Genomic DNA, 14,593 nt, shown 5'->3' with positions numbered 1-14,593 from the left:
AATAGGGATCTTACATGGCTACCAGCCGTGATGGTTTTGCTCTGTCTCCACAAAGAGCGTAGTTCTTCTTAATACCAGTTGCTGTAAATCACAGGAGGAGAGAGGGCTCTCCTGCCCAGGTGAAGCTTGCCAGTTTCCCACAAGCCACAGTGAGAACAGGATGCTGGACTCGATGGGCCATTGGCCTGATTCAGCAGGCTCTAACCTTTGTACATCTTCTGCAGACACCGAACCCAGAATACACCTGGATTTTCACTCCTCTGCGGATGTGCATTGGGCAGTTGTGATGGTAACTAATCAGATATGGAATCACAGAGTTGCAGGCCAGGGTGGAACAGCTCAGGCCCAAAGGCCAAATATGGACCTCCAGGTCTGTCTATCTGGCCCTCGGGACTCACCCAAAGCTATTCTCCTTCACCAGCCCTGCTCCATAACCCTCCTTGAGTGTCTCTTGTCAGGCTGGAATGTGTGATAGAACCTGGGCATGGGCAGAGTGCCTTCCCCTAACTTCACAGTAACTTCACTCACCTTCCTACCTATTATTGGAAGATGGGTTTCAAGATTAAAGGATTTGACTTGCAGACACATGAGGCCTCAACAGCTCTCATTTCAGTAATTAAGTAACAAACAAATAACTTTTTCTCCCCCTTTCCAAGCATTCCCACACTCCATCTCATTATGCCTCGAAGATATGAAAATGCAATCTGGATGTTTAGCTTTTTGTGTCCTTATAACATTTGTATAAGGGCCCATTGCTAACTTGGCGGAGGGGGGTCATGAAATAACTAGCAAAATATGAGATCCAGTTCCTGAGGAGGGCAAACAGGATGTTGCAGACTGAGTTGAGGGATACAGTGGTACCTTGGGTTAAGAACTTAATTCGTTCTGGAGGTCCGTTCTTAACCTAAAACTGTTCTTAACCTGAGGTACCACTTTAGCTAATGAGGCCTCCTGCAGTCATCGCGCCGCCAGCGTGTGATTTTAGTTCTCATTCTGAAGCAAAGTTCTTAACCCGAGGTACTATTTCGTTAGCGGAGTCTGTAACCTGAAGTGTCTGAATCTGAATCATCTGTAACCTGAAGTGTCTGTAACCCGAGGTACTATTGTAATTGTATGATATATTTTAGCATCGTGTTAACCTCTAAACCTTCCGGTCTCTCTCATTTCTTCCTCTTGGCTACAAATGTGAACTCTCCTTAGAAGCTACTTCTGAATAAGAATTCAGAACAACGCATTTCACGCCTATGTTACTGTCATTTCTGAATTTCTTATTTGTCTATCATGTAGCAGCAAGAACTTTCTGACAGCAAGAGTTGTTCGACAGTAGAACAGACTCCCTCAGAAAGTGCTGGGCTCTCCTTCATTGGAGGTTTGAAAGCAGAAGTTAGATGTGAAGGTGATGGACTACATGGAATTGGCGGAAATGACTGGCAGAATCCGAGACCAGGGAGAAGAGTCGGTGGAAGAAGATTGGAAGAAATTTAAAGACTATTTACAGAAATACTGTAAAATCAATGAATGTTAGAATGATGTTGGATTGAAGTTAAGTGGTTTCTAGCTGTAATGGTATAAAAGAATATGAAAAAAATGATTTTTAACAGGTAAAAATTTAATGTTATAATATATTTAAGATTAAAGATCAGGATCAATTAAGGAGGGAAAGGAACTGCTGAACTAACAAATTGAACTGGAATACAAAAAAGGGAGGTATGAGGAGGTACGGGAAACAAGTAAATGAAAGATAAATGACAGAAAGATTGAATTGTTTTTAATTATTTTTATTTTGTATTTTGTATTTTTTCTTCTTTTTCTTTTTTCATTTTGTAATATTGTGAAAATCTTAATAAATATTTATAAAAAAAAGAAAAAAAGAAAGCAGAAGTTAGATGGCCATCTGCCATGGATGCTTCAGTTGAGATTTTTGTGTCGCGGGGGTTGGACTTGATCCCTCCTAACTCTACAATTCTATTATTCTACCATTTCATTTTTGTGGACCAGTGGGCGGGGGGTGGGGGGGTGGGGGCGGAGAAAAACCACCACATATTCATAAAGCACCAAACATGCATAGAGGATTTAAACATATACACTTTTAATATTCTGTAACAATACAGGATGCTTTGTGTCGATTATATTCACAAGATAGTGCGATACAATGAAGCAGGATGTTGGTTTGTCGACTTTATCTCTCTCCCAGAGCTCATGAGCATTAAGCGGCTGTACAAAAAAAGCAGAAATCCAGAAGTTGAAGCTTTCCCCCTGTCAGAATAAAAGCTGGCGGCACCCCAAGCTGAAAGGAGTGCAAGAGTATGGTTCTTTCCAAGTAGTTGTAGATGTTCCTCATGTATGCTCTGTGCTGGAGATGACTTTGTACATGTCTCTGTTCTTCCACAATGTACCAGATATGTTCCCCATGTTTCTGCCATTTCTGAACTGGAAGAAGAGATTGAGAAATCCTGGTTATTATCTAGATCGGAAGCCATTGCATAGGCAGTTGCAGAAAGATGCAAGCATCAAAGACAGGAAAACATACATTCAGCTACAGGGTTTATGGCTTTTGTTACAGGGAGTCAGGAAGGCAATCTGGTCCCCTAGATACTTTTGCAATTGCATAATAACAGAGCCCTGCAGAAGCAGACAAGGATGGAGAACCTGTGGTCCTTCAGATCTTGATAAGACTACAATTCCCATCAGTCCTGTGTAGCATCAACAATGGCCAAGGATGATGGGAGTTGTAGTCCAGCAACATCTGGAGGGTCACAGGTTCCCTGCACCTGCTAAATAGATAAGGTAAAAGGCAAAGGACCGGTTAAGTCCAGTCAAAGGTGACTATTGGGCATCTCGTTTTTCAGGCTGAGGGAGCCAGCATTTGTCCACAGACAGATTTCCGGATCATGTGGCCAGCATGACTAAACCGCTTCTGGCACAATGGAACACTGTGATGAGTGCCAGAGAGCACAGAAATGCCATGCTATAAATGGACACCTTAACTCATTCATCCAACTCCCACCAATCCCAGCCATCATGGGCAATGGTCAGGGATGATGGGAACTGTAGTCCCACATCTAGAGGGTCTGTTTAATCCAGCATCCCCCCACCCGGCAAGCAACATTGCCCAGCCAAATGTCTTTGTGAAGCCCACGAACAGATCAGCCCTCTCCATCCAGGATCCATGGGCCTACTGGTCTCAGGTTGAAGGTCCCATTTGGCCTTCATGGACTGAAAGCCTCAGGATAATTCTTAGCCTCTGTGGATTTGTCTATCTCCCCATCTCAGGCAATGAATTCTATAAATTAAGCTTCCATAACTAATCCAGTTCTTCAGTCCAAGAGGATGTAAAATCAAACCCTAAGTACCTCCGTGCTAACACCTTGGTACCCATTCATCAGAACAGAGGTGGAGAGGACCTCCAATCTGCAGGTCAACCAGCCAGTTTGCCCTGTGACACCACTTTCCCCAAACCACGCCCACCTGTCAATCAGCTGATGGCATTAGGTGATGGGGGAGGGGCTCAGTCCTGCCTTTCTCAGCTTCCCCAGTGTGTTCCCAGTAGGGAATGCTCTGGCATAACAAAACCTCGGCAAAGAGCAGGATTGGCACCTCTGCTCGTCAGCTGGTGAATGGAAAGTTCAAGCCTGCATGTTCCTTGTTGACCACTCCTCTCCAGCAGGTCAACTTTGGCATGGTGCTGACATCATCATGATGTCAGGTGGTGGTGGGGCCTTCTGGGAAGGTGGGGAGATTAAGAACTGCCACCACCTTCCAGGCCAAAAAGGTTCCTCACTCCTGTACCAGAGCACAAGGATAAGGAGCAATGATGGTTCCTCTGGGGCAACAGCCCAACTGATGGTGAACTGTGAATCACCGTGAGATACGGAGACCATATTAGGGAAAAAGCCAGAGCTCCAAAGACAACCTTCGCTGACCAGATACATTTTGGACCACAGCTCCCATCAGCCCCAGCCAGGACTCTTAAGTGAGTCTGTTCCTTGCTTACCTCAGCTAGACCAAGCGTGGAAGGTGAACAGCAGGTTGAAGGCAACACACTTGAGGAAAATGACTCGCAGTCCTAGCACGGTGAGGGAGAGGAGATTCAACCTCTCGTCTGATTAAAACAAGGGATGGGGGAAGAGAGAAAGAGAGAATAAATGTCACAAAAGATGTCCGTTTGCAAGCTACTGCCATGGACAATTTGGACGATGAGGGTTGTTGTTTTTAAAGCAACGAGGTCTCTTCTGGACTCTTGCCGTTTTTGTGGGAGGGATTCAATCACAAACTGGCATATTTAGGTTGGCCCAATTAAAGTGGATTGACGTGCTCAGATGCACGACGGAGAGGGCTCCTAGCCACAATGGCGACACCCTGTTGCCACAGTTGGAGGCAGAAATGCTTCTGAATAACACTTGCTAGAGACTACAGGAGGGGAGAGGGGTCCTGTGCTCAAATCCTGTTTGCGGGCTTCCCACAGGCAACTGTTCAGTCACTAGACGAAAAGGATACTGGACCAGATGCGCCATTGGCCTGATCCAATGGACTCTTCTTACCTTCTTAAGCAACAAACCTACTTTTCTTTTTAGGCCAGAGTGCGCTATTATTACGCCAATGGCATGTTGCAGAATACACCCCCCCCCCCTTAATATTCTCACTGTGTCTGTTTTGGTCAAATTCTGGCAACTAATCTACAGACAGCTAAGGCATAATCTTGCTCACGGGGGCAAGATTATGATTTGATTTTCATTCGGTTCCCAGTCAAGTTGCACATCCCTTTTTGCACATACGTACCTGTCTCAAAACCGCCTGTTGTCTTTTCTGAGCAGGTGGTTGCAGCCTCTGTAACAATGATGGAAATGACAATTAATGATGATGATAAAGGATTATTACATTTTCAGTTTTCATTGATTCTCTTTCCTTTATCATATAATTTTTAGTGAAGTTTTAAAATTACAGGGAAAGGGGGGAGGGAATTGGAGAAAGAAAAGAGAGAAAGAAGTTGCAAGAAAAGCATTATGCAGGCATGAAACATGCATATAGCAAAATATGAGGTAAAAGGATGGGATTGAATTTCCTGATCCCTTGAGCTCAGGAAACAAGGCTGGTGACGAAGCTATTGCAGCTTCCAACCTGTACACCACAACTTGCCAGGTGTGGTGTCTCATCACTGAATTGTTTTAGGTGGTTGGTAAGAAGAAAACTACCTTTTCTAAAAATGCTTTCATACCACTGTTCTGCTTTGGCCGGTTCACCTTTGTGGACAGTTAAAGCACAAATAATCAATCAATTATTCCCCCAAAATAATCATGGGACACTGCAGATCACCCCTCACTGAGCTACAGTGTCTAGCATGCTTGAGAAACTGCAGAATTATTCTGGGTTGAAATAATGTGCTTTAAAGAATGGTTCTTTATGTGACCTTTGTTTTGATGGCTATTTTGGGTTGTGGTTATGGGGTCTTAGCACAGATACCAACAGTTATGGCTTCAGTGGGCACTGTTGTCTCCTCATTGCTTTTTAGAGTTTTGGATGGTAAGCTGCCTTGAGACTTTTTGAAGACCAGGCAGAATATATATATATATTCAGATCATCGTCCAGTTGGCTTGCAAACATTTACACAGTCTGCTTTTTACCTGCTGACTCCGATGGAAATCTATTGTTATTTTGCTCAGCATAACAACCATCAGCCTCTTTGGCTTTGCCCCAGATCACTTCGCCGTAGCTGGGTGTTTCCTTGCCACTTTCTTTCACTACGACGATTGAGCCATTGACCTCGTGTTCATCAATTCCATCAGCCCCCACTCTGATGGGTGCGGGGGAAAAGTCGGTGATAAGGCAGGCAGAAATGTCTCTGTCTCCTTCCTTGGATGACTGTAGTTTGTAGACGGAAGGCTCAGATGGCTCAAGCTCTGAATGGGGGGAAGCAAAGGATAACCAGAAGTTAGAAACTGCAGCTGAAATTGACATATGCCGTGAAAGTCAATGCCATACTAATAATGAGCAAAGGGGTGGGTGAGAGGCAGGATTAAATTATCCATCCATTCCACAAAAATCTGACTCTGATTACATATGATCTCCCCTCCTTCTTTCACCGGTCCTTTAAGAAAAAGGCATTCAAGGCATCTCAGAATGAAAACTCATGGAAAACAATATAAAAATGCACCACTCAACAATAATCTTCAAAGAAAATATCAGAAAAAATCAGTAGCAGAGAATCTCTGCCCTTCCAGATATTGCCAGACTCTGACTCCCATCATCCCTGAGCAATGGCCATGCTGGCTGTGGTGGGCTTATGGGAGCTGCAGATTCTGGAGAGATTCCATTTATCCCTGGAATAGATGAGCCGAAGAAAGGTTTGTATCCAACTAAGTCTTAGGCCACATTCACACCATGCACTTATAGTGATGTCACTTTAAACTGTCATGGCTTCCCCCAAAGGATTCTGGGAATTTGGTAAAGGATTCTGTAGTTTGGTAAAGGTGCAGAGAGTTGCTAGGAATCTCCTGATCATCTCGCAGAGCTACAATACCCAGCATTCCCTGTAAAAAGGCACTGATTGTTAAACAACTCACTGTAGCTCTGTGAGGGGAACAGGGGGTCTGCTAAGACCCCTCAGCACCTTCAGCAAACTACAGCTCCCAGAATCCTTTGGGTGGGGGGGAAGCCATGACTGTTTAAGATGAATCATGAATCATAGAGCTAGTCAACCAGTCTCGGAATGCAGGCATAATGGTATCATAGCACTATAAATGTATGGAATGAATGCAAGTCCAGAGTAAACAGAGAAATTAATGCTTCGGTGTTAGCCATTCTTCTCAACAAGCATATGTTGAAATGTATGTTGCAACAGCTTGCTCTGAGTAGAATTACCATTAGCTACAACCCCAAGTGAGCAGATGCTTGTTTTGCATTGTTCTGCAGTGAGCAACTAGCAAAAAGTTTGCACTGAAGGACCCTGTCTGCTCCGCTGAGCTCTCGCTCAGTGCAACCGAGAGCACACTCCTCCAGCTCTCAGGAACCATTTCCCAGAAGCGCCCACAAAGTTCACGCCTCACTGTGGGCTGTTGTTTCACTATGAGGATGACGGCACAACCTGAGAAGCAACCCACAGCTCTTCTCTACAGTTCAGTGAGTAAATGAAGGCATATGCGCAGGTTCCCCAACCCTGCTATAGAGCAACTCCAGGGTCAGCAGCTGACGAGCAACGACTAATCCCACCAATAACTACAATAAAGCTTAAAATATGTGTAATGGCGAATTGGATGGTACTGAACAGGCAAGGTCCAGAATTCCATGAGGACGCTGGGGCATGGTTGGAATTTTTGCATAAGCCATTTTATTTATTTATTGAATTTATATACCGCTCTACACCCAGACATCCCATCATTGTGGTTCCTGCATTTCAGGAGGTTGAACTTGATGACCATTTTGGTCCCTTCCAACTCTATGATTCCCCCTTCTCATTCAAATATACTTCATTCTGCATATGCCTCTTGTGCAGTGAAGAATAACTGGATCCAAACATATTCCAGAGCATATTATTTCTCTCCCTCTCTCTCTCTCTCTCTCTCTCTCTCTCTCTCTCTCTCTCACACACACACACACACACACACATACATACGCCCTGACACACTCGCAGAAAGCTACCTTAATAATAATAATAAAATTTTATTTATATCCCGCTCCCCAGACGAAGCGGGGCTCAGAGCAGCTAACAACAGTAAATGTAACACATCCCAAACACATAAAATCACAATCAATTAATTGAAATACATTCTAAAATCAATTCATTCTAAAATCAATTCAGCACGCTAACATTAAATTTGCAACCTAATCCCAAAAACTTTATATGAAAATAACTCCTACTGAAATGAATGGAAGTTCCACAAAAGGTGTTTGGGATCAAGACAATAATTTCCATTTAGGGCAGCAGATTCCTAGATTCAGGATATTCTAGAAAAGCTCTAACAACAATTACTGTACATTCTGTAATGTACATACTGTACACATTAGATTATTTCACTGTGATGTTATATAAACCAAAATATGTTTCTGTTTTAACTGACCTAGTTTTATCTAATATGTATTGGTGTAAATAGATGTTTAAAAAGGTATTTCCCTGGACAAGTCTGAGTCAGACCTTTGGTCTATCAAACTCAGTACTGTCTGCACTGACTGGGAACAGGTTATTCAGGATTTCAGGCCAGAGTCTTTCCCAACCCTACCTGGAGATGAAGGGGATTGAACCAGGTATGTTCTGGATGCAAAGGAGATGCTCTACCACTAAGCCATGGCTCCATCCCCATTTGAATGTTTCCAATATTTGACTTACTTGGTTTAACACTCAGTTGAGTCCCACCTCCAAACAACAATTTGTTAGCAGTTCCTCCATAAGTCACCCAGTGGGTTAGGGTACGACAAAAACACATCATGACATAATAGGGAACGTCATGGGAGAACAGGAAGCTACCTCCAACCAAGGTAGGCCAATGGCCCAGCTAGCTCATTAAGGCTGATGCTAACTTGCTACGCCTTTCCAGGATTTCAGCAACATCTAGGCAACACGATGACCATGTACATACGCAACAGACAACTTTATAGAATTCCTTCAAACCATAACAGTACAAAATGAAATCTTTAGTCTCAAAGTCTCTGAAAATCTTTAAATGAAGCGAGGAAGCAGATTTTGTACGATGACAGACAAGCTGTGAAGCTTTGTGTATTCAGCAAGAAGGATATAGAATTGCTTCATAAACTGAAAATAAAATTTTATTTTCAGTTTATGAAGCAATTCTATATCCTCCCACCACACTGACGAAGAATTCTACAAAACAGTAGTCAATATCCAGAATCACTGTTCAGTGTTGGACATCATATTTGATGAATGCACAAAGCTTCACAGCTTGTCTTTCATCATACAAAGTCTGGTACCTCGCTTCACTTAAAGATTTTCAGAGACTAACACGGACCTCCAACCCCTCCCGCCTTTATGTTTAGGGGTGAAATCATAAGAGCATAAGGATGTATCCAACTAAGTTATTGTCAAAATAGGTACACTGAAATTAATGGATCTAAGTTAGTCATGCCCATTCGTTTCAATGTGTGTACTCTGACAGCATTGTAAATACAGTAACTCATGTTCTTCTTTCCCTGTCCTGCCCCCCAGGGTTTGGCTCAATGGGTGGCTGGAACAGTCCGAATATGAGTTGGCTGAACTGTGTTGGGTGAAACTCTGTTGGGTTGCATGTGCACCCAATCTCTCTGTGGATCAACAGGGCAGGTGGGCAAGGTACATTGCTGACAATGGCTTGGGGTAGCTACATTAGCTCTTTGAATCTCAGTCGACACCACCAATGTAATCATCATCAATGTTGCTGTTGTCATTCATCACCATCAATTATCGCCATTTATTATTAACACAGTTATCGTAATCTACTGCCAATGCTCCATAAATAAATATATACATATGCAGTGTTTTAAATTAATCCTGTTTGCTTATATTTGAGCTGCCTATGGATTTTGGTGGCCATCTCTGAACGTTTGAAGCATTTTGAGAGAGTCTAAAAAACATAAGAAGAGCCTGTTGGATCAGTTCAGTGACCCATCTAGTCCAGCTTCCTCTTTCCAAAGTAGCCAGTTAGATACCTGTGAGAAACCCACAAGCAGGAGGATCCAAGTTCCAACCTCTTATGGTTTCCAGAAAATGGTATTTTCCAGCAGGTGCTTCCAGTTGTGGAGGCAGAATATAGCCATTGTGGCTAGTAGCCATCAAGAGCCTTTTTCTGCATGAGTGTGTGAATGCTCTCTCAAGGTGGTAGACAAAACCCATACAGTGCTAACTGTACTCAGTGTTCAAAGGAACTAAGAGGTACCAAATCCAGTAGTAAGAGGGCATTAGAGTTTACTCGCTGCAAGCCAATCAGAGCTTTGGGGTAGCTGAAAATTCTAATAAATAGATGGTGGACTGGACCAGAATGAATGGACCTGACCAATGCTTAGAAAACATTTTGGAGCCTGTGTGGTCGGAAAATGACATCACAACTTCCCACCCAAGAGATGGCAGAACTATAGAATGCATTAAAATTGTGTGCATGGAGGGCGGGGAGGAAAATAACAGACATTTTTACACCATTCTCCATGTTCCCTCAAAACCAGCACAAACAGAAGTGTCAACTTACCAGGGGTAACTACAAGTCTGGTCCCACCTCCCAATGTGAATTTAAATCCAGCAGTGTTATCACTGTGAGACACGTCTGTACAAAATGGTGGCTCTGTGGAAGATGACGTGTGCCATGGTTCAGCCTATTGGATGGCATGCTATTAGAACCATGTGGGGACTTTCCCACTAAAAAAAAAGTAATATTTCAGAATGAAAAGTCCACTTTTGAGTTTCTTGTAAATATTTTGATCGACAAGAGGTTTGAGACTCCTGGGTAAGGTAAAAAAATCAACAAATCTACAGAATACATGGTTGGATGGATCGGTACATGTCTCCTTGTGTCAGACTAACCTGGTTTAATATTATACTACCTGATGCTCTAAGCAGTCTAAAAAAGCATAAACAGTCTGATATCCAAAGAACAGACCAATGAGTGGTTTGGAAATGGGGTTTTTTGCTTGTTTTCATCTACACTCCTTACTTCCCACCCAACAAAAACTAGTTTTCAGAACAGTTTCACAACTTCTTTGTGATGAGGCCTACTGTTCTAAGATGAATAAGAGAAAATGGAAATCCAAAAGGGTGAACCCACAGCCTTTGGGAGTGCATAGAGTAGCCTTTGGGATCTTGGCCAAAATAAGCAAATAATGTTATTTGCTCACCATGTCCCACTGACAACCTTGTCTCTCTCCCAAATATAATTGTATTACCTGCATAGGTCACCGGTCTTCTTATAAATACACGTCTTTAAATAAATGCAAAGACGTGAATTTCTACTGTCTGTGACCATCATTTGAATAGTTTCCTAATGTGAGAATTGAGTGGTGGTGATGATGGTAGTTGTGGTAAAGGACACAGGAGCATAGGCATTGCAATCTTATATGGCAGCAATGGTCTGCTAGCATTCTTCCTCTCAACAGTGGTCAACTACAAGTGACAAGAAGGACATTATGCTATCCACTCCTTATTAGTCTCAGAGAGGTTATATCTAGCTAGGTTACACTCACAGTAAATACTGGCTCCCTAAAAACAGGACTGAGCTTTATAGAACAAATCAAGAAATTCCCCACAAAAGTACATAAAATGAACACCCAAGTTTCCCATAATGCCAATATAGGCAGAAATGCTAACTTACCCGGTATAACAAGAAGTTTGGTCCCACTTCCAAATATCTGAGACCAACCAGCATTGTTAACACTGTAAGACATGTCTCTACAAAATGGTGGCTCTGTGAGACTTGACATGTATCAGTCAAGTTGCCCATTTGGTTATTATTGCATGGAGGGAAATATGAAAATGTAGTCGTGTTTTAGAAAGAAAAACAATGGACCATTTCTATAAAAGAAAAAACTTGTTTACAACTGAAATGTATGAAGGTTGAATCCAGACTTTCAACCTTGCCATCCTTAGACTAAATAGTGTTGTCCTCCTCAGAATAGACATAGGACTAATTGTGCATTTACCTCAACATTATGATTGCAAACTGACACCAGTTAGGTCCCTTCTGGAAGGTGATAAAGAGGACATGAATGAGTTAGGCAGTTCCTGTTGCTAGTCCCCAGTACCGAATGCCCAAAGGTTTAATTGAATTGACACATATCCAACCCAGGAAAGGGGAACTTGTGGTCCTCCAAATAATGATGGACTCCAGCTCCCATCAACCCCAGCCAGCATGGGCAATGGTCAGGGGTGATGGGACCAACAGCTAGAGGGCCACAGGTTCTCCATCCCTGAACCTATAACAATGTATAGAAATCTCACAGCCTACCAGAACAGAGTCCTCTGGAAATTAATGTAACCATAACTTGAAAATAGAAAGTCCCAATTGACAATGCTATGGGATGAATCAAGACAAAAGTTACCTCTCTAAAATGTAACTTTTGTGCTCCTCTCAATTCTATTAATTGATTGATCAGTATATCAATCAATCAATCAATCAATCAATCAATCACAGAGTTTCCAAACTTGGGTCGCCTTCTGTTTTTGGACTACAACTCCCACCATGCCTAGCTAGCAGGACCAGTGGTCAGGGATGATGGGAGTTGTAGTCCAGAAACGGCTGGAGACTCAAGCTTGGAAACCCCTGATCTAGCATATCGATATTGCTTAAAAACACGAAGAAGGAAAAATATATAAAGAAGTTCACTTACTAGGCAGAATTACAAGTTTTGTCCCACTTCCAAATATGGGTTTATTCCATCTACCACTGTTAACACTATGACACACAGCTTTACACCATGTTGGAACAGGTAGTGCTACCTGCTAAATTTGTCTTCTGCAAAACTTATATACATTGTAGCCTGCATGTTCACAGCAGCAATCTGTGTATATATTTTTACAAGTTAGGTCAGGAACATTATGCTCATATTCCAAATATGGGGCAGATCCAGCCATCCACCTAAGGCAACGGAGATTGTTAACAGCAGTTGTCCCCATGTAGCATAAAATGACCATAAAGAAGGCTGATCACCGAAGAATTGATGCTTTTGAATTATGGTGCTGGAGGAGAGTCCCATGGACTGCAAGAAGATCAAACCTATCCATTCTGAAGGAAATCAGCCCTGAGTGCTCACTGGAAGGACAGATCCTGAAGCTGAGGCTCCAGTACTTTGGCCACCTCCTGAGAAGAGAAGACTCCCTGGAAAAGACCCTGATGTTGGGAAAGATGGAGGGCACAAGGAGAAGGGGCCGACAGAGGACGAGATGGTTGGACAGTGTTCTCGAAGCTAACAGCATGAGTTTGACCAAACTGCGGGAGGCAGTGGAAGACAGGAGTGCCTGGCGTGCTCTGGTCCATGGGGTCACGAAGAGTCGGACACGACTAAACAACTAAACAACAACAAAGCATAAAATGGCACATGTGAAGTAGATCTCAAATGACCTAAGGAATCTAGGTCAGGGATCGGGAATATGTGATCCTCCAGATGCTGGATTCCATCTCCCATCAACCCTAGCTAGTATGGCCAATGGTGAGGAATGATAGGAGTTGCAGTTTGTTCTTGATCTACATTGATTAGGTTATTTGAGATTGTTTTCATATGAGATCATTTCCATTTTTGCTACATAGTGGAAACCTCCGTATAAGAAAAATATTGTATACCACCATTTAGGTATAAGTACACAGCTTTTACTTTTTTGTGGGTGCAGGTCACATTTGTACATATGCTAAGCTATCAAATCCACATATGTGGAATAAATCATTGCCACAAACTTAAAATATTATGCTGGGCATATTTCCCCCTGGAGAGTGAAAGGTCAATACAAGCTAAAGAAAATCCATGTTGTTCTGGTAAGTGGTCATTAATATGTATCTAGTGCATTTCCAAGATTTGGGCCAAAATGGCTCACCTGCCAACTAGAATGTTTCCTGTATTTGACTTACTTGGTTTAACAATCAGTTTGGTCCCCGTTCCAAATAATAATTTGGTGCCAGCTCCTCCATATACACAGTGACGTCATGTATAACGAAAATCCAGGTTTCACTTTGGATCCCTCAAGGATGAAAAATGAAGAGCCACTTAGAACACAGTGTGACCAGAAAATCCAGTTTTCTGCCCAAGTGTGTTAAGGAATAAATGAATATATATTTATTTTTTAAAAAGTTTTTTTATGTTACAGTCAAGTGTTCTTAAACAGCGGCAGCAACAGAAATGCCAACTTACCAGGAACAATTGCAAGCGTGGTCCCACTGCCAAATATGAATTTTCCCCATCCACTATTAACACCATAACATGTACCTCTACAAAATGGTGGACTTGTAAGACTTTAATGCATCATGTTGCCTGCTCTATTGGTGCTACACGGTGGTGGTTGTGAATATCTAGTCATGTTTCAGAAGGAAAGAGCTTCAAAAAGCATCCATGACAGATGACCATCCAAGGATGAAGAGCCCACAACCTCTTGAGGGAGACTGTTCCACTGTCGAACAGCTCTTACTGTCAGAAAGTTTTTCTGTCTAGTCAGAATCTCCTTTCCTGCAACTTGAAACCATTGGTTTGAGTCCTATCTTCCAGAGCAGGAGAAAACAAGTTTGTTCCATTCTCCATGTGACAGCCCTTCAGATATTTGAAGATGGCTATCATATCTCCTCTCAGTCTCCCCTCAGTAGGTCACTATTTTAAAATAACAATCCCCCAGACATAGAACTGGCACCTAGCAGTCAGAGATATGATATAACAGACAAATATACTGTCAATTATCTACTCCAAAGTCCAGTTCTTTTTATCTCAAAGGTGTTGTTTCTTTTAAAGCAGTTGTATACCTTCTCTGGAAGTGAATGCCAATTTACATTGGGTGACAGTCAACTGAACAATACTCAGAGTAGACTCATTGAAATCGATGCACTTCAGTTACAAAATCCATTGATTTCCGGTGGTGTGTTCTAAGTATGACTAACATTGAATATCACTGATAGTAGATGCTTCCATCCAATTTGTAAAGAATGCT

General features: G+C 42.4%; 1 gene segment (V, D, J or C); it reads right to left on the bottom strand.

Annotated features, from left to right (window-relative positions):
- Positions 1 to 2,067: 2,067 nt before the first annotated feature.
- Positions 2,068 to 14,593, bottom strand: part of LOC308461695 (T cell receptor alpha chain MC.7.G5-like) — a 151,386-nt gene continuing 138,860 nt past the window's right edge. The window contains exons 4-7 of the C gene segment in view: positions 5,622 to 5,897; positions 4,780 to 4,827; positions 3,995 to 4,102; positions 2,068 to 2,430 (exon numbers count right to left, since the gene is read on the bottom strand).

Source organism: Podarcis pityusensis (genome assembly GCF_964106645.2).
Source record: "Podarcis pityusensis genome assembly, chromosome: 13".
Taxonomy (NCBI): domain Eukaryota; kingdom Metazoa; phylum Chordata; class Lepidosauria; order Squamata; family Lacertidae; genus Podarcis; species Podarcis pityusensis.
The sequence above is the reverse complement of the archived record's forward strand: the minus strand, read 5'-3'. Positions and strand labels throughout refer to the sequence as shown.